We start from the raw sequence: 19,026 nt of genomic DNA on the forward strand, positions 1-19,026 counted from the left end.
GACCCTAGCAAGCTACCCAGGGGTCCACCTTTCTCCCTGGACTTGCAGTAGAGGCCCCAGGAAGCCCCCTGTCCCTCTGCCTAGGGGCCTCTGACCCCAGCAAACTACCCAGGGGTCCACCTCTCTCCCTGGACTTGCAGTAGAGGCCCCAGGGTGCCCCCTGGCCCTCCACTTAGGGGCCTCTTACCCCAGCTAGCTACCCATGGGTCCACCTCTCTCCCTAGACTTGCAGTAGAGGCCCCAGGGTGCCCCCTGGCCCTCCATCTATGGGCTTCAGACCCCAGCAAGCTACCCAGGGGTCCACCTCTCTCCCTGGACTTGCAGTAGAGGCCCCAGGGTGCCCTCTGGCCCCCCACCTAGGGGCCTCTGACCTTAGGAAGCTACCCAGGGGTCCACCTCTCTCCCTGGACTTGCAGTGTAGACCCTAGGGTGCCCCCTGGCCCTCCACCTAGTTGCCTCTGACCCCAGCAAGCTACCCAGGGGTCCACCTCTCTCCCTAGACTTGCAGTAGAGGCCCTAGGGTTCCTCCTGACCCTCCACCTAGGGGACTCTGACACCAGGAAGCTACCCAGGGGTCCACCTTTCTCCCTGGGCTTGCAGTAGAGGCCCCAGGGTGCCCCCTGGCCCTCCACCTAGGGGACTCGTACCCCAGCAAGCTACCCAGGGGTCCACCTCTCTCCCTGGACTTGCAGGATAGGCCCCAGGGTGCCCCCTGGCCCTCCACCTAGGGGCCTCTGACCTTAGGAAGCTACCCAGGGGTCCACCTCTCTCCCTGGACTTGATGTATAGGCCCCGGGGTACCCCCTGGCCCTCCACCTATGGGCTTCAGACCCCAGCAAACTACCCAGGGGTCCACCTCTCTCCCTGGACTTGCAGTAGAGGCCCCAGGGTGCCCCCTGGCCCTCCACCTAGAGGTCTCTGACCCCAGCAAGCTACCTAGGGGTCCACCTCTTTCCCTGGACTTGCAGTAGAGGCCCCAGGGTGCCCCCTGGCCCTCCACCTAGGGGCCTCTGACCCCAGCAAGCTACCCATGGGTCCACCTCTCTCCCTGGACTTGCAGTAGAGGCCCCAGGGTGCCCCCTGGCCCTCCACCTAGGGGCCTCGTACCCCAGCAAGCTACCCAGGGGTCCACCTCTCTCCCTGGACTTTTAGGATAGGCCCCAGGGTGCCCCCTGGCCCTCCACCTAGGGGCCTCTGACCCCAGCAAGCTACCCAGAGGTCCACCTCTCTCCCTGGACTTGCAGAATAGGCCCCAGGGTACCCCCTGACCCTCCACCAAGTGGCCTCTGACCCCAGCAAGCTACACAAGGGTCCACAACTCTCCCTGGGATTGCAGTAAAGGCCCCAGGGTGCCCCCTTGACCTCAACCTAGGGGCCTCTGACCCCAGCAAGCTACCCCGGGGTCCACCTTTCTCCCTGGACTTGCAGTAGAGGCCCCAGGAAGCCCCCTGTCCCTCCGCCTAGGGGCCTCTGACCCCAGCAAACTACCCAGGGGTCCACCTCTCTCCCTGGACTTGCAGTAGAGGCCCCAGGGTGCCCCCTGGCCCTCCACTCAGGGGCCTCTTACCCCAGCTAGCTACCCATGGGTCCACCTCTCTCCCTAGACTTGCAGTAGAGGCCCCAGGGTGCCCCCTGGCCCTCCACCTATGGGCTTCAGACCCCAGCAAGCTACCCAGGGGTCCACCTCTCTCCCTGGACTTGCAGGATAGGCCCCATGGTGCCCCCTGGCCCTCCACCTAGGGGCCTCTGACCCCAGCAAGCTACCCAGAGGTCCACCTTTCTCCCTGGACTTGCAGAATAGGCCCCAGGTTGCCCCCTGACCCTCCACCAAGGGGCCTCTGACCCCAGCAAGCTACACAAGGGTCCACAACTCTCCCTGGGATTGAAGTAAAGGCCCCAGGGTGCCCCCTTGACCTCCACCTAGGGGCCTCTGACCCTAGCAAGCTACCCAGGGGTCCACCTTTCTCCCTGGACTTGCAGTAGAGGCCCCAGGAAGCCCCCTGTCCCTCCGCCTAGGGGCCTCTGACCCCAGCAAACTACCCAGGGGTCCACCTCTCTCCCTGGACTTGCAGTAGAGGCCCCAGGGTGCCCCCTGGCCCTCCACTTAGGGGCCTCTTACCCCAGCTAGCTACCCATGGGTCCACCTCTCTCCCTAGACTTGCAGTAGAGGCCCCAGGGTGCCCCCTGGCCCTCCACCTATGGGCTTCAGACTCCAGCAAGCTACCCAGGGGTCCACCTCTCTCCCTGGACTTGCAGTAGAGGCCCCAGGGTGCCCCCTGGCCCTCCACCTAGGGGCCCCGTACCCCAGCAAGCTACTCAGGGGTCCACCTTACTCCCTGGACTTGCAAGATAGGCCCCAGGGTGCCCCCTGGCCCTCCACCTAGAGGCCTTGTACCCCAGCAAGCTACCCAGGGGTCCACATCTCTCCCTGGACTTGCACGATAGTCCCCAGGGTGCCCTCTGACCCTCCACCTAGGGGCCTCTAACCTTAGGAAGCTACCCAAGGGTCCACCTCTCTCCCTGGACTTGAAGTATAGGCCCCAGGGTACCCCCTGGCCCTCCACCTATGGGCTTCAGACCCCAGCAAGCTACCCAGGGGTCCACCTCTCTCCCTGGACTTGCAGTAGAGGCCCCAGGGTGCCCCCTGGCCCTCCACCTAGGGGCCTCTGACCCCAGTAAGCTACTCAGGGGTCCACCTCTCTCCCTTGACTTGCAGTAGAGGCCCCAGGGTGCCCCCTGGCCCTCCACCTGGGGGCCTTGTACCCCAGCAAGCTACCCAGGGGTCCACCAATCTCCCTGGACTTGCAGGATAGGCCCCAGGGTGCCCCCTGGCCCTCCACCTAGGGGCCTCGTACCCCAGCAAGCTACCCAGAGGTCCACCTCTCTTCCTGGACTTGCAAGATAGGCCCCAGGGTGCCCCCTGGCCCTCCACCTAGAGGCCTTGTACCCGAGCAAGCTACCCAGGGGTCCACCTCTCTCCCTGGACTTGCACGATAGTCCCCAGGGTGCCCTCTGGCCCTCCACCTAGTGGCCTCTAACCTTAGGAAGCTACCCAAGGGTCCACCTCTCTCCCTGGACTTGAAGTATAGGCCCCAGGTTACCCCCTGGCCCTCCACCTATGGGCTTCAGAACCCAGCAAGCTACCCAGGGGTCCACCTCTCTCCCTGGACTTGCAGTAGAGGCCCCAGGGTGCCCCCTGGCCCTCCACTTAGGGGCCTCTTACCCCAGCTAGCTACCCATGGGTCCACCTCTCTCCCTAGACTTGCAGTAGAGGCCCCAGGGTGCCCCCTGGCCCTCTACCTAGAGACCTCTGACCCCAGCAAGCTACCCAGGGGTCCATCTCTTTCCCTGGACTTGCAGTAGAGGCCCTAGGGTGCCCCCTGGCCCTCCACCTAGGGGCCTCTTACCCCAGCAAGCTACCCAGGGGTATACCTCTCTCCCTGGACTTGCAGTAGAGGCCCCAGGGTGCCCCCTGGCCCTCCACCTATGGGCCTCGTACCCCAGCAAGCTACCCAGGGGTCCACCTCTCTCCCTGGACTTGCAGGATAGGCCCCAGGGTGCCCCCTGGCCCTCCACCTAGGGGCCTCTGACCCCAGCAAGCTACCCAGAGGTCCACCTCTCTCCCTGGACTTGCAGAATAGGCCCCAGGGTGCCCCCTGACCCTCCACCAAGGGGCCTCTGACCCCAGCAAGCTACACAAGGGTCCACAACTCTCCCTGGGATTGCAGTAAAGGCCCCAGGGTGCCCCCTTGACCTCCACCTAGGGGCCTCTGAACCTAGCAAGCTACCCAGGGGTCCACCTTTCTCCCTGGACTTGCAGTAGAGGCCCCAGGAAGCCCCCTGTCCCTCCGCCTAGGGGCCTCTGACCCCAGCAAACTACCCATGGGTCCACCTCTCTCCCTGGACTTGCAGTAGAGGCCCCAGGGTGCCCCCTGGCCCTCCACTCAGGGGCTTTTACCCCAGCTAGCTACCCATGGGTCCACCTCTCTCCCTAGACTTGCAGTAGAGGCCCCAGGGTGCCCCCTGGCCCTCCACCTATGGGCTTCAGACCCCAGCAAGCTACCCAGGGGTCCACCTCTCTCCCTGGACTTGCAGTAGAGGCCCCAGGGTGCCCCCTGGCCCTCCACCTAGGGGCTTCGTACCCCAGCAAGCTACTCAGGGGTCCACCTTACTCCCTGGACTTGCAAGTTAGGCCCCAGGGTGCCCCCTGGCCCTCCACCTCGAGGCCTTGTACCCCAGCAAGCTACCCAGGGGTCCACTTCTCTCCCTGGACTTGCACGATAGTCCCCAGGGTGCCCGCTGGCCCTCCACCTAGGGGCCTCTGACCTTAGGAAGCTACCCAAGGGTCCACCTCTCTCCCTGGACTTGAAGTATAGGCCCCAGGTTACCCCCTGGCCCTCCACCTATAGGCTTCAGACCCCAGCAAGCTACCCAGGGGTCCACCTCTCTCCCTGGATTTGCAGTAGAGGCCCCAGGGTGCCCCCTGGCCCTACACCTAAAGGCCTGTGACCCCAGCAAGCTACCCAGGGGTCCACCTCTTTCCCTGGACTTGCAATAGAGGCCCCAGGGTGCTCCCTGGCCCTCCACCTAGGGGCCTCTGACCCCAGTAAGCTACTCAGGGGTCCACCTCTCTCCCTGGACTTGCAGTAGAGGCCCCAGGGTGCCCCCTGGCCCTCCACCTGGGGGCCTTGTACCCCAGCAAGCTACCCAGGGGTCCACCAATCTCCCTGGACTTGCAGGATAGGCCCCAGGGTGCCCCCTGGCCCTCCACCTAGGGGCCTCTGACCCCAGCAAGCTACCCAGAGGTCCACCTCTCTCCCTGGACTTGCAGAATAGGCCCCAGGGTGCCCCCTGACCCTCCACCAAGGGGCCTCTGACCCCAGCAAGCTACACAAGGGTCCACAACTCTCCCTGGGATTGCAGTAAAGGCCCCAGGGTGCCCCCTTGACCTCCACCTAGAGGCCTCTGACCCCAGCAAGCTACCCATGGGTCCACCTTTCTGCCTAGACTTGCAGTAGAGGCCCCAGGAAGCCCCTGGCCCTCCACCTAGGGGCCTCTTACCCCAGTAAGCTACCCTTGGGTCCACCTCTCTCCCTGGACTTGCAGTATAGGCCCCAGGGTGCCCCCTGGCCATAGACCAAGGGGCTTCCGACCCCAGCAAGCTAACCAGGGGTCCACCTCTCTCCCTGGGCTTGCAGTAGAGGCCCCAGGGTGCCCCCTGGCCCTCCAACTAGGGGCCTCGTACCCCAGCAAGCAACCCAGGGGTCCACCTCTTTCCTTGGACTTGCAGGATAGGCCCCAGGGTGCCCCCTGGCCCTCCACCTAGGGGCCTTTGACCTCAGGAAGCTACCCAGGGGTCCACCTCTCTCCCTGGACTTGCAGTCTAGGCCCCAGGGTACCCCTGTGCCTCCACCTAGTTGCCTCTGACCCCAGCAAGCTACCCAGGGGTCCTCCTCTCTCCCTGGACTTGCAGTAGAGGCCCCAGGGTGCCCCCTGGCCCTCCACCTAGGGGCATCGTACCCCAGCAAGCTACCCAGGGGTCCACATCTCTCCCTGGACTTGCAGAATAGGCCCCAGGGTGCCCCCTGGCCCTCCACCTAGGGGCCTCTGACCTTAGGAAGCTACCCAGGGGTCCACCTCTCTCCCTGGACTTGCAGTGTAGACCCTAGGGTGCCCCCTGGCCCTCCACCTATTTGCCTCTGACCCCAGCAAGCTACCCAGGGGTCCACCTCTCTCCCTGGACTTGCAGTAGAGGCCCTAGGGTACCTCCTGACCCTCCACCTAGGGGACTCTGACCCCAGGAAGCTACCCAGGGGTCCACCTCTCTCCCTGGACTTGCAGTCTAGGCCCCAGGGTACCCCTGTCCCTCCACCTAGTTGCCTCTGACCCCAGCAAGCTACCCAGGGGTCCTTTTCTCTCCCTGGACTTGCAGTAGAGGACCCAGGGTGCCCCCTGGCCCTCCACCTAGGGGCCTCGTACCCCAGCAAGCTACCCAGGGGTCCACATCTCTCCCTGGACTTGCAGGATAGGCCCCAGGGTGCCCCCTGGCCCTCCACATAGGGGCCTCTGACCTTAGGAAGCTACCCAGGGGTCCACATCTCTCCCTGGACTTGCAGTGTAGACCCTAGGGTGCCCCCTGGCCCTCCACCTATTTGCCTCTGACCACAGCAAGCTACCCAGGGGTCCACCTCTCTCCCTGGACTTGCAGTAGAGGCCCTAGGGTACCTCCTGACCCTCCACCTAGGGGACTCTGACCCCAGGAAGCTACCCAGGGGTCCACCTCTCTCCCTGGACTTGCAGTAGAGGCCCCAGGGTGCCCCCTGGCCCTTCACCTAGGGGACTCGTACCCCAGCAAGCTACCCAGGGGTCCACCTCTCTCCCTGGACTTGCAGGATAGGCCCCAGGGTGCCCCCTGGCCCTGCACCTAGGGGCCTCTGACCTTAGGAAGCTACCCAGGGGTCCACCTCTCTCCCTGGACTTGCAGTAGAGGCCCCAGGGTACCCCCTGGACCTCCACCTATGGGCTACAGACCCCAGCAAGCTACCCAGGGGTCCACCTTTCTCCCTGGACTTGCAGTAGAGGCCCCAGGGTGCCCCCTGGCCCTCCACTTAGGGGCCTCTTACCCCAGCTAGCTACCCATGGGTCCACCTCTCTCCCTAGACTTGCAGTAGAGGCCCAGGGTGCCCCCTGGCCCTCCACCTATGGGCTTCAGACCCCAGCAAGCTACCCAGGGGTCCACCTCTCTCCCTGGACTTGCAGTAGAGGCCCCAGGGTGCCCCCTGGCCCTCCACCTAGGGGCCTTGTACCCCAGCAAGCTACTCAGGGGTCCACCTTACTCCCTGGACTTGCAAGATAGGCCCCAGGGTGCCCCCTGGCCCTCCACCTAGAGGCCTTGTACCCCAGCAAGCTACCCAGGGGTCCACCTTTCTCCCTGGACTTGCACGATAGTCCCCAGGGTGCCCTCTGGCCCTCCACCTAGGGGCCTCTAACCTTAGGAAGCTACCCAAGGGTCCACCTCTCTCCCTGGACTTGCAGTAGAGGCCCCAGGGTGCCCCTTGGCCCTCCACCTAGGGGCCTCGTACCCCAGCAAGCTACCCAGGGGTCCACCTCTCTCCCTGGACTTTTAGGATAGGCCCCAGGGTGCCCCCTGGCCCTCCACTTAGGGGCCTCTGACCCCAGCAAGCTACCCAGAGGTCCACCTCTCTCCCTGGAGTTGCAGAATAGGCCCCAGGGTGCCCCCTGACCCTCCACCAAGGGGCCTCTGACCCCAGCAAACTACACAAGGGTCCACAACTCTCCCTGGGATTGCAGTAAAGGCCCCAGGGTGCCCCCTTGATATCCACCTAGGGGCCTCTGACCCTAGCAAGCTACCCAGGGGTCCACCTTTCTCCCTGGACTTGCAGTAGAGGCCCCAGGGTGCCCCCTGGCCCTCCACTTAGGGGCCTCTTACCCCAGCTAGCTACCCATGGGTCCACCTCTCTCCCTAGACTTGCAGTAGAGGCCCCAGGGTGCCCCCTGGCCCTCCACCTATGGGCTTCAGACCCCAGCAAGCTACCCAGGGGTCCACCTCTCTCCCTGGACTTGCAGTAGAGGCCCCAGGGTGCCCCCTGGCCCTCCACCTAGGGGCCTTGTACCCCAGCAAGCTACTCAGGGGTCCACCTTACTCCCTGGACTTGCAAGATAGGCCCCAGGGTGTCCCCTGGCCCTCCACCTAGGGGCCTCTAACCTTAGGAAGCTACCCAAGGGTCCACCTCTCTCCCTGGACTTGAAGTAGAGGCCCCAAGGTGCCCCCTGGCCCTCCACCTAGGGGTCTCTGACCCAAGCAAGCTACCAAGGGGTCCACCTCTCTCCCTGGCCTTGCAGTAGAGGCCCCAAGGTGTCCCCTGGCCCTCCACCTAGGGGCCTCTGACCCCAGCAAGCTACCCAGAGGTCCACCTCTCTCCCTGGACTTGCAGAATAGGCCCCAGGGTGCCCCCTGACCCTCCACCAAGGGGCCTCTGACCCCAGCAAGCTACACAAGGGTCCACAACTCTTCCTGGGATTGCAGTAAAGGCCCCAGGGTGCCCCCTTGACCTCCACCTAGGGGCCTCTGACCCTAGCAAGCTACCCAGGGGTCCACCTTTCTCCCTGGACTTGCAGTAGAGGCCCCAGGAAGCCCCCTGTCCCTCCGCCTAGGGGCCTCTGACCCCAGCAAACTACCCAGGGGTCCACCTCTCTCCCTGGACTTGCAGTAGAGGCCCCAGGGTGCCCCCTGGCCCTCCACTTAGGGGCCTCTTACCCCAGCTAGCTACCCATGGGTCCACCTCTCTCCCTGGACTTGCAGTAGAGGCCCCAGGGTGCCCCCTGGCCCTCCACCTAGGGGTCTCTGACCCAAGCAAGCTACCAAGGGGTCCACCTCTCTCCCTGGCCTTGCAGTAGAGGCCCCAAGGTGTCCCCTGGCCCTCCACCTAGGGGCCTCTGACCCCAGCAAGCTACCCAGAGGTCCACCTCTCTCCCTGGACTTGCAGAATAGGCCCCAGGGTGCCCCCTGACCCTCCACCAAGGGGCCTCTGACCCCAGCAAGCTACACAAGGGTCCACAACTCTTCCTGGGATTGCAGTAAAGGCCCCAGGGTGCCCCCTTGACCTCCACCTAGGGGCCTCTGACCCTAGCAAGCTACCCAGGGGTCCACCTTTCTCCCTGGACTTGCAGTAGAGGCCCCAGGAAGCCCCCTGTCCCTCCGCCTAGGGGCCTCTGACCCCAGCAAACTACCCAGGGGTCCACCTCTCTCCCTGGACTTGCAGTAGAGGCCCCAGGGTGCCCCCTGGCCCTCCACTTAGGGGCCTTTTATCCAGCTAGCTACCCATGGGTCCACCTCTCTCCCTAGACTTGCAGTAGAGGCCCCAGGGTGCCCCCTGGCCCTCCACCTATGGGCTTCAGACCTCAGCAAGCTACCCAGGGGTCCACCTCTCTCCCTGGACTTGCAGTAGAGGCCCCAGGGTGCCCCCTGGCCCTCCACCTAGGGGCCTCGTACCCCAGCAAGCTACTCAGGGGTCCACCTTACTCCCTGGACTTGCAAGATAGGCCCCAGCGTGCCCCCTGGCCCTCCACCTAGAGGCCTTGTACCCCAGCAAGCTACCCAGGGGTCCACCTCTCTCCCTGGACTTGCACGATAGTCCCCAGGGTGCCCTCTGGCCCTCCACCTAGGGGCCTCTAACCTTAGGAAGCTACCCAAGGGTCCACCTCTCTCCCTGGACTTGAAGTATAGGCCCCAGGGTACCCCCTGGCCCTCCACCTATGGGCTTCAGACCCCAGCAAGCTACCCAGGGGTCCACCTCTCTCCCTGGACTTGCAGTAGAGGCCCCAGGGTGCCCCCTGACCCTCCACTTAGGGGCCTCTTACCCCAGCTAGCTACCCATGGGTCCACCTCTCTCCCTAGACTTGCAGTAGAGGCCCCAGGGTGCCCCCTGGCCCTCCACCTAGAGGCCTCTGACCCCAGCAAGCTACCCAGGGGTCCACCTCTTTCCCTGGTCTTGCAGTAGAGGCCCCAGGGTGCCCCCTGGCCCTCCACCTAGGGGCCTCTGACCCCAGCAAGCTACCCAGGGGTCCACCTCTCTCCCTGGACTTGCAGTAGAGGCCCCAGGGTGCCCCCTGGCCCTCCACCTAGGGGCCTCGTACCCCAGCAAGCTACCCAGGGGTCCACCTCTCTCCCTGGACTTTTAGGATAGGCCCCAGGGTGCCCCCTGGCCCTCCACCTAGGGGCCTCTGACCCCAGCAAGCTACCCAGAGGTCCACCTCTCTCCCTGGACTTGCAGAATAGGCCCCAGGGTACCCCCTGACCCTCCACCAAGTGGCCTCTGACCCCAGCAAGCTACACAAGGGTCCACAACTCTCCCTGGGATTGCAGTAAAGGCCCCAGGGTGCCCCCTTGACCTCAACCTAGGGGCCTCTGACCCCAGCAAGCTACCCCGGGGTCCACCTTTCTCCCTGGACTTGCAGTAGAGGCCCCAGGAAGCCCCCTGTCCCTCCGCCTAGGGGCCTCTGACCCCAGCAAACTACCCAGGGGTCCACCTCTCTCCCTGGACTTGCAGTAGAGGCCCCAGGGTGCCCCCTGGCCCTCCACTCAGGGGCCTCTTACCCCAGCTAGCTACCCATGGGTCCACCTCTCTCCCTAGACTTGCAGTAGAGGCCCCAGGGTGCCCCCTGGCCCTCCACCTATGGGCTTCAGACCCCAGCAAGCTACCCAGGGGTCCACCTCTCTCCCTGGACTTGCAGGATAGGCCCCATGGTGCCCCCTGGCCCTCCACCTAGGGGCCTCTGACCCCAGCAAGCTACCCAGAGGTCCACCTTTCTCCCTGGACTTGCAGAATAGGCCCCAGGTTGCCCCCTGACCCTCCACCAAGGGGCCTCTGACCCCAGCAAGCTACACAAGGGTCCACAACTCTCCCTGGGATTGAAGTAAAGGCCCCAGGGTGCCCCCTTGACCTCCACCTAGGGGCCTCTGACCCTAGCAAGCTACCCAGGGGTCCAACTTTCTCCCTGGACTTGCAGTAGAGGCCCCAGGAAGCCCCCTGTCCCTCCGCCTAGGGGCCTCTGACCCCAGCAAACTACCCAGGGGTCCACCTCTCTCCCTGGACTTGCAGTAGAGGCCCCAGGGTGCCACCTGGCCCTCCACTTAGGGGCCTCTTACCCCAGCTAGCTACCCATGGGTCCACCTCTCTCCCTAGACTTGCAGTAGAGGCCCCAGGGTGCCCCCTGGCCCTCCACCTATGGGCTTCAGACTCCAGCAAGCTACCCAGGGGTCCACCTCTCTCCCTGGACTTGCAGTAGAGGCCCCAGGGTGCCCCCTGGCCCTCCACCTAGGGGCCCCGTACCCCAGCAAGCTACTCAGGGGTCCACCTTACTCCCTGGACTTGCAAGATAGGCCCCAGGGTGCCCCCTGGCCCTCCACCTAGAGGCCTTGTACCCCAGCAAGCTACCCAGGGGTCCACATCTCTCCCTGGACTTGCACGATAGTCCCCAGGGTGCCCTCTGACCCTCCACCTAGGGGCCTCTAACCTTAGGAAGCTACCCAAGGGTCCACCTCTCTCCCTGGACTTGAAGTATAGGCCCCAGGGTACCCCCTGGCCCTCCACCTATGGGCTTCAGACCCCAGCAAGCTACCCAGGGGTCCACCTCTCTCCCTGGACTTGCAGTAGAGGCCCCAGGGTGCCCCCTGGCCCTCCACCTAGGGGCCTCTGACCCCAGTAAGCTACTCAGGGGTCCACCTCTCTCCCTGGACTTGCAGTAGAGGCCCCAGGGTGCCCCCTGGCCCTCCACCTGGGGGCCTTGTACCCCAGCAAGCTACCCAGGGGTCCACCAATCTCCCTGGACTTGCAGGATAGGCCCCAGGGTGCCCCCTGGCCCTCCACCTAGGGGCCTCGTACCCCAGCAAGCTACCCAGAGGTCCACCTCTCTTCCTGGACTTGCAAGATAGGCCCCAGGGTGCCCCCTGGCCCTCCACCTAGAGGCCTTGTACCCGAGCAAGCTACCCAGGGGTCCACCTCTCTCCCTGGACTTGCACGATAGTCCCCAGGGTGCCCTCTGGCCCTCCACCTAGTGGCCTCTAACCTTAGGAAGCTACCCAAGGGTCCACCTCTCTCCCTGGACTTGAAGTATAGGCCCCAGGTTACCCCCTGGCCCTCCACCTATGGGCTTCAGAACCCAGCAAGCTACCCAGGGGTCCACCTCTCTCCCTGGACTTGCAGTAGAGGCCCCAGGGTGCCCCCTGGCCCTCCACTTAGGGGCCTCTTACCCCAGCTAGCTACCCATGGGTCCACCTCTCTCCCTAGACTTGCAGTAGAGGCCCCAGGGTGCCCCCTGGCCCTCTACCTAGAGACCTCTGACCCCAGCAAGCTACCCAGGGGTCCATCTCTTTCCCTGGACTTGCAGTAGAGGCCCTAGGGTGCCCCCTGGCCCTCCACCTAGGGGCCTCTTACCCCAGCAAGCTACCCAGGGGTATACCTCTCTCCCTGGACTTGCAGTAGAGGCCCCAGGGTGCCCCCTGGCCCTCCACCTATGGGCCTCGTACCCCAGCAAGCTACCCAGGGGTCCACCTCTCTCCCTGGACTTGCAGGATAGGCCCCAGGGTGCCCCCTGGCCCTCCACCTAGGGGCCTCTGACCCCAGCAAGCTACCCAGAGGTCCACCTCTCTCCCTGGACTTGCAGAATAGGCCCCAGGGTGCCCCCTGACCCTCCACCAAGGGGCCTCTGACCCCAGCAAGCTACACAAGGGTCCACAACTCTCCCTGGGATTGCAGTAAAGGCCCCAGGGTGCCCCCTTGACCTCCACCTAGGGGCCTCTGACCCTAGCAAGCTACCCAGGGGTCCACCTTTCTCCCTGGACTTGCAGTAGAGGCCCCAGGAAGCCCCCTGTCCCTCCACCTAGTTGCCTCTGACCCCAGCAAGCTACCCAGGGGTCCTCCTCTCTCCCTAGACTTGCAGTAGAGGCCCCAGGGTGCCCCCTGGCCCTCCACCTAGGGGCCTCTAACCTTAGGAAGCTACCCAGGGGTCCACATCTCTCCCTGGATTTGCAGGATAGGCCCCAGGGTGCCCCCTGGCCCTCCACCTAGGGGCCTCTGACCTTAGGAAGCTACCCAGGGGTCCACCTCTCTCCCTGGACTTGCAGTGTAGACCCTAGGGTGCCCCCTGGCCCTCCACCTATTTGCCTCTGACCCCAGCAAGCTACCCAGGGGTCCACCTCTCTCCCTGGACTTGCAGTAGAGGCCCTAGGGTACCTCCTGACCCTCCACCTAGGGGATTCTGACCCCAGGAAGCTACCCAGGGGTCCACCTCTCTCCCTGGACTTGCAGTAGAGGCCCCAGGGTGCCCCCTGGCCCTCCACCTATCGGACTCGTACCCCAGCAAGCTACCCAGGGGTCCACCTCTCTCCCTGGACTTGCAGGATAGGCCCCAGGGTGCCCCCTGGCCCTCCACCTAGGGGCCTCTGACCTTAGGAAGCTACCCAGGGGTCCACCTCTCTCCCTGGACTTGCAGTAGAGGCCCCAGGGTGCCCCCTGGCCCTCCACCAAGGGGCCTCGTACCCCATCAAGCTACCCAGGGGTCCACTTCTCTCCCTGGACTTGCAGTATAGGCCCCAGGGTACCCCCTTGGCCCTCCACCTAGAGGCCTCTGACCCCATCTAGCTACCCATGGGTCCACCTCTCTACCTAGACTTGCAGTAGAGGCCCCAAGGTGCCCCCTGGCCCTCCACCTAGGGGTCTCTGACCCAAGAAAGCTACCAAGGGGTCCACCTCTCTCCCTGGCCTTGCAGTAGAGGCCCCAGGGTGCCCCCTGGCCCTCCACCTGGAGGCCTTGTACCCCAGCAAGCTACCCAGGGGTCCACCTCTCTCCCTGGACTTGCACGATAGTCCCCAGGGTGCCCTCTGGCCCTCCACCTAGGGGCCTCTAACCTTAGGAAGCTACCCAAGGGTCCACCTCTCTCCCTGGACTTGCAGTAGAGGCCCCAGGGTGCCCCCTGGCCCTCCACTTAGGGGCCTCTTACCCCAGCTAGCTACCCATGGGTCCACCTCTCTCCCTAGACTTGCAGTAGAGGCCCCAGGGTGCCCCCTGGCCCTCCACCTAGGGACCTCTGACCCCAGCAAGCTACCCAGAGGTCCACCTCTCTCCCTGGACTTGCAGAATAGGCCCCAGGGTGCCCCCTGGCCCTCCACCTAGGGGCCTCTGACCTTAGGAAGCTACCCAGGGGTCCACCTCTCTCCCTGGACTTGCAGTAGAGGCCCCAGGGTGCCCCCTTGCCCTCCACTTAGGGGCCTCTTACCCCAGCTAGCTACCCATGGGTCCACCTCTCTACCTAGACTTGCAGTAGAGGCCCCAAGGTGCCCCCTGGCCCTCCACCTAGGGGTCTCTGACCCAAGCAAGCTACCAAGGGGTCCACTTCTCTCCCTGGCCTTGCAGTAGAGGCTCCAGGGTGCCCCCTGGCCCTCCACCTAGAAGCCTTGTACCCCAGCAAGCTACCCAGGGGTCCACCTCTCTCCCTGGACTTGCAATAGAGGCCCCAGGGTGCCCCCTGGCCCTCCACCTAGGGGCCTCTAACCTTACGAAGCTACCCAAGGGTCCACCTCTCTCCCTGGACTTGCAGTAGAGGCCCCAGGGTGCCCCCTGGCCCTCCACTTAGGGGCCTCTTACCCCAGCTAGCTACCCATGGGTCCACCTCTCTCCCTAGACTTGCAGTAGAGGCCCCAGGGTGCCCCCTTGCCCTCTACCTAGAGGCCTCTGACCCCAGCAAGCTACCCAGGGGACCACCTCTTTCCCTGGACTTGCAGTAGAGGCCCCAGGGTGCCCCCTGGCCCTCCACCTAGGGGCCTTTGACCCCAGCAAGCTACCCAGGGGTCCACCTCTCTCCCTGGACTTGCAGTTGAGGCCCTAGGGTACCTCCTGACCCTCCACCTAGGGGACTCTGACCCCAGGAAGCTACCCAAGGGTCCACCTCTCTCCCTGGACTTGCAGTAGAGGCCCCAGGGTGCCCCCTGGCCCTCCACCTAGGGGACTCGTACCCCAGCAAGCTACCCAGGGGTCCACCTCTCTCCCTGGACTTGCATGACATGCCCCAGGGTGCCCCCTGGCCCTCCACCTAGGGGCCTCTGACCTTAGGAAGCTACCCAGGGGTCCACCTCTCTCCCTGGACTTGCAATAGAGGCCCCAGGGTGCCCCCTGGCCCTCCACCTAGGGGCCTCGTACCCCAGCTAGCTACCCAGGGGTCCACCTCTCTCCCTGGACTTGCAGGATAGGCCCCAGGGTGCCCCCTGGCCCTCCACCTAGGGGCCTCTGACATTAGGAAGCTACCCAGGGGTCCACCTCTCTCCCTGGACTTGCAGTATAGGCCCCAGGGTACCCCCTGGACCTCCACCTATGGGCTACAGACCCCAGCAAGCTACCCAGGGGTCCACCTCTCTCCCTGGACTTGCAGTATAGGCCCCAGGGTACCCCTGTCCCTCCACCTAGTTGCCTCTGACCCCAGCAAGCTACCCAGGGGTCCTTTTCTCTCCCTGGACTTGCAGTAGAGGCCCCAGGGTGCCCCCTGGCCCTCCACCTAGGGGCCTCGTACCCCAGCAAGCTACCCAGGGGTCCACATCTCTCCCTGGACTTGCTGGATAGGCCCCAGGGTGCCCCCTGGCCCTCCACCTAGGGGCCTCTGACCTTAGGAAGCTACCCAGGGGTCCACATCTCTCCCTGGACTTGCAGTGTAGACCCTAGGGTGCCCCCTGGCCCTCCACCTATTTGCCTCTGACCCCAGCAAGCTACCCAGGGGTCCACCTCTCTCCCTGGACTTGCAGTAGAGGCCCTAGGGTACCTCCTGACCCTCCACCTAGGGGACTCTGACCCCAGGAAGCTACCCAGGGGTCCACCTCTCTCCCTGGACTTGCAATAGAGGCCCCAGGGTGCCCCCTGGCCCTCCACCTAGGGGCCTTGTACCCCAGCAAGCTACTCAGGGGTCCACCTTACTCCCTGGACTTGCAAGATAGGCCCCAGGGTGTCCCCTGGCCCTCCACCTAGGGGCCTCTAACCTTAGGAAGCTACCCAAGGGTCCACCTCTCTCCCTGGACTTGAAGTAGAGGCCCCAAGGTGCCCCCTGGCCCTCCACCTAGGGGTCTCTGACCCAAGCAAGCTACCAAGGGGTCCACCTCTCTCCCTGGCCTTGCAGTAGAGGCCCCAGGGTGCCCCCTGGCCTTCCACCTAGAGGCCTTGTACCCCAGCAAGCTACCCAGGGGTCCACCTCTCTCCCTGGACTTGCACGATAGTCCCCAGGGTGCCCTCTGGCCCTCCACCTAGGGGCCTCTAACCTTAGGAAGCTACCCAAGGGTCCACCTCTCTCCCTGGTCTTGGAGTATAGGCCCCGGGGTACCCCCTGGCCCTCCACCTATGGGCTTCAGACCCCAGCAAGCTACCCAGGGGTCCACCTCTCTCCCTGGACTTGCAGTAGAGGCCCCAGGGTGCCCCCTGGCCCTCCACCTAGAGGCCTCTGACCCCAGCAAGCTACCTAGGGGTCCACCTCTTTCCCTGGACTTGCAGTAGAGGCCCCAGGGTGCCCCCTGGCCCTCCACCTAGGGGCCTCTGACCCCAGCAAGCTACCCAGGGGTCCACCTCTCTCCCTGGACTTGCAGTAGAGGCCCCAGGGTGCCCCCTGGCCCTCCACCTAGGGGCCTCGTACCCCAGCAAGCTACCCAGGGGTCCATCTCTCTCCCTGGACTTTTAGGATAGGCCCCAGGGTGCCCCCTGGCCCTCCACATAGGGGCCTCTGACCCCAGCAAGCTACCCAGGGGTCCACCTCTCTCCCTGGACTTGCAGTAGAGGCCCCAGGGTACCCCCTGGACCTCCACCTATGGGCTACAGACCCCAGCAAGCTACCCAGGGGTCCACCTTTCTCCCTGGACTTGCAGTAGAGGCCCCAGGGTGCCCCCTGGCCCTCCAATTAGGGGCCTCTTACCCCAGCTAGCTACCCATGGGTCCACCTCTCTCCCTAGACTTGCAGTAGAGGCCCAGGGTGCCCCCTGGCCCTCCACCTATGGGCTTCAGACCCCAGCAAGCTACCCAGGGGTCCACCTCTCTCCCTGGACTTGCAGAAGAGGCCCCAGGGTGCCCCCTGGCCCTCCACCTAGGGGCCTTGTACCCCAGCAAGCTACTCAGGGGTCCAACTTAATCCCTGGACTTGCAAGATAGGCCCCAGGGTGCCCCCTGGCCCTCCACCTAGAGGCCTTGTACCCCAGCAAGCTACCCAGGGGTCCACCTTTCTCCCTGGACTTGCACGATAGTCCCCAGGGTGCCCTCTGGCCCTCCACCTACGGGCCTCTAACCTTAGGAAGCTACCCAAGGGTCCACCTCTCTCCCTGGACTTGCAGTAGAGGCCCCAGGGTGCCCCCTGGCCCTCCACCTATGGGCCTCGTACCCCAGCAAGCTACCCAGGGGTCCACCTCTCTCCCTGGACTTTTAGGATAGGCCCCAGGGTGCCCCCTGGCCCTCCACTTAGGGGCCTCTGACCCCAGCAAGCTACCCAGAGGTCCACCTCTCTCCCTGGAGTTGCAGAATAGGCCCCAGGGTGCCCCCTGACCCTCCAACAAGGGGCCTCTGACCCCAGCAAACTACACAAGGGTCCACAACTCTCCTTGGGATTGCAGTAAAGGCCCCAGGGTGCCCCCTTGAAATCCACCTAGGGGCCTCTGACCCTAGCAAGCTACCCAGGGGTCCACCTTTCTCCCTGGCCTTGCAGTAGAGGCCCCAGGGTGCCCCCTGGCCCTCCACTTAGGGGCCTCTTACCCCAGCTAGCTACCCATGGGTCCACCTCTCTCCCTAGACTTGCAGTAGAGGCCCCAGGGTGCCCCCTGGCCCTCCACCTATGGGCTTCAGACCCCAGCAAGCTACCCAGGGGTCCACCTCTCTCCCTGGACTTGCAGTAGAGGCCCCAGGGTGCCCCCTGGCCCTCCACCTAGGGGCCTTGTACCCCAGCAAGCTACTCAGGGGTCCACCTTACTCCCTGGACTTGCAAGATAGGCCCCAGCGTGCCCCCTGGCCCTCCACCTAGGGGCCTCTCACCCCAGCAAGCTACCCAGGGGTCCACCTCTCTCCCTGGACTTGCAGTAGAGGCCCCAGGGTGCCCCCTGGCCCTCCACCTATGGGCCTCGTACCCCAGCAAGCTACCCAGGGGTCCACCTCTCTCCCTGAACTTGCAGGATAGGCCCCAGGGTGCCCCCTGGCCCTCCACCTAGGGGCCTCTGACCCCAGCAAGCTACCCAGAGGTCCACCTCTCTCCCTGGACTTGCAGAATAGGCCCCAGGGTGCCCCCTGACCCTCCACCAAGGGGCCTTTGACCTCAGGAAGCTACCCAGGGGTCCACCTCTCTCCCTGGACTTGCAGTATATGCCCCAGGATACCCCTTGTCCCTCCACCTAGTTGTCTCTGACACCAGCAAGCTACCCAGGGGTCCACCTCTCTCCCTGGACTTGCAGTAGAGGCCCCAGGAAGCCCCTGGCCCCCCACCTAGGGGCCTCTGACCCCAGTAAGCTACCCATGGGTCCACCTCTCTCACTGGACTTGCAGTATAGGCCCCAGTGTGCCCCCTGGCCATAGACCAAGGGGCTTCCGACCCCAGCAATCTAACCAGGGGTCCACCTCTCTCCCTGGGCTTGCAGTAGAGGCCCCAGGGTGCCCCCTGGCCCTCCAACTATGGGCCTCGTACCCCAGCAAGCAACCCAGCGGTCCACCTCTCTCCTTGGACTTGCAAGATAGGCCCGAGGGTGCCCCCTGGCCCTCCACCTAGGGGCATTTGACCTTAGAAAGCTACCCAGGGGTCCACCTCTCTCCCTGGACTTGTAGTCTAGGCCCCAGGGTACCCCTGTCCCTCCACCTAGTTGCCTCTGACACCAGCAAGCTACCCAGGGGTCCTCCTCTCTCCCTGGACTTGCAGTAGAGGCCCCAGGGTGCCCCCTGGCCCTCCACCTAGGGGCCTCGTACCCCAGCAAGCTACCCAGGGGTCCACCTCTCTCCCTGGACTTGCAGGATAGGCCCCAGGGTGCGCCCTGGCCCTCCACCTAGGGGCCTCTGACCTCAGGAAGCTACCCAGGGGTCCACCTCTCTCCCTGGACTTGCAGTATAGGCCCCAGGATACCCCCTGTCCCTCCACCTAGTTGCCTCTGACACCAGCAAGCTACCCAGGGGTCCACCTCTCTCCCTGGACTTGCAGTAGAGGCCCCAGAAAGGCCCCTGGCCCCCCACCTAGGGGCCTCTGACCCCAGTAAGCTACCCATGGGTCCACCTCTCTCACTGGACTTGCAGTATAGGCCCCAGGGTGCCCCCTGGCCATAGACCAAGGGGATTCCGACCCCAGCAAGCTAACCAGGGGTCCACCTCTCTCCCTGGGCTTGCAGTAGAGGCCCCAGGGTGCCCCCTGGCCCTCCATGGGCCTCGTACCCCAGCAAGCAACCCAGCGGTCCACCTCTCTCCTTGGACTTGCAGGATAGGCCCCAGGTTGCCCCCTGGCCCTCCACCTAGGGG

The sequence above is a fragment of the Danio rerio genome, chromosome 5, assembly GCF_049306965.1.
Source record: "Danio rerio strain Tuebingen ecotype United States chromosome 5, GRCz12tu, whole genome shotgun sequence".
Taxonomy (NCBI): Eukaryota; Metazoa; Chordata; class Actinopteri; order Cypriniformes; family Danionidae; genus Danio; species Danio rerio.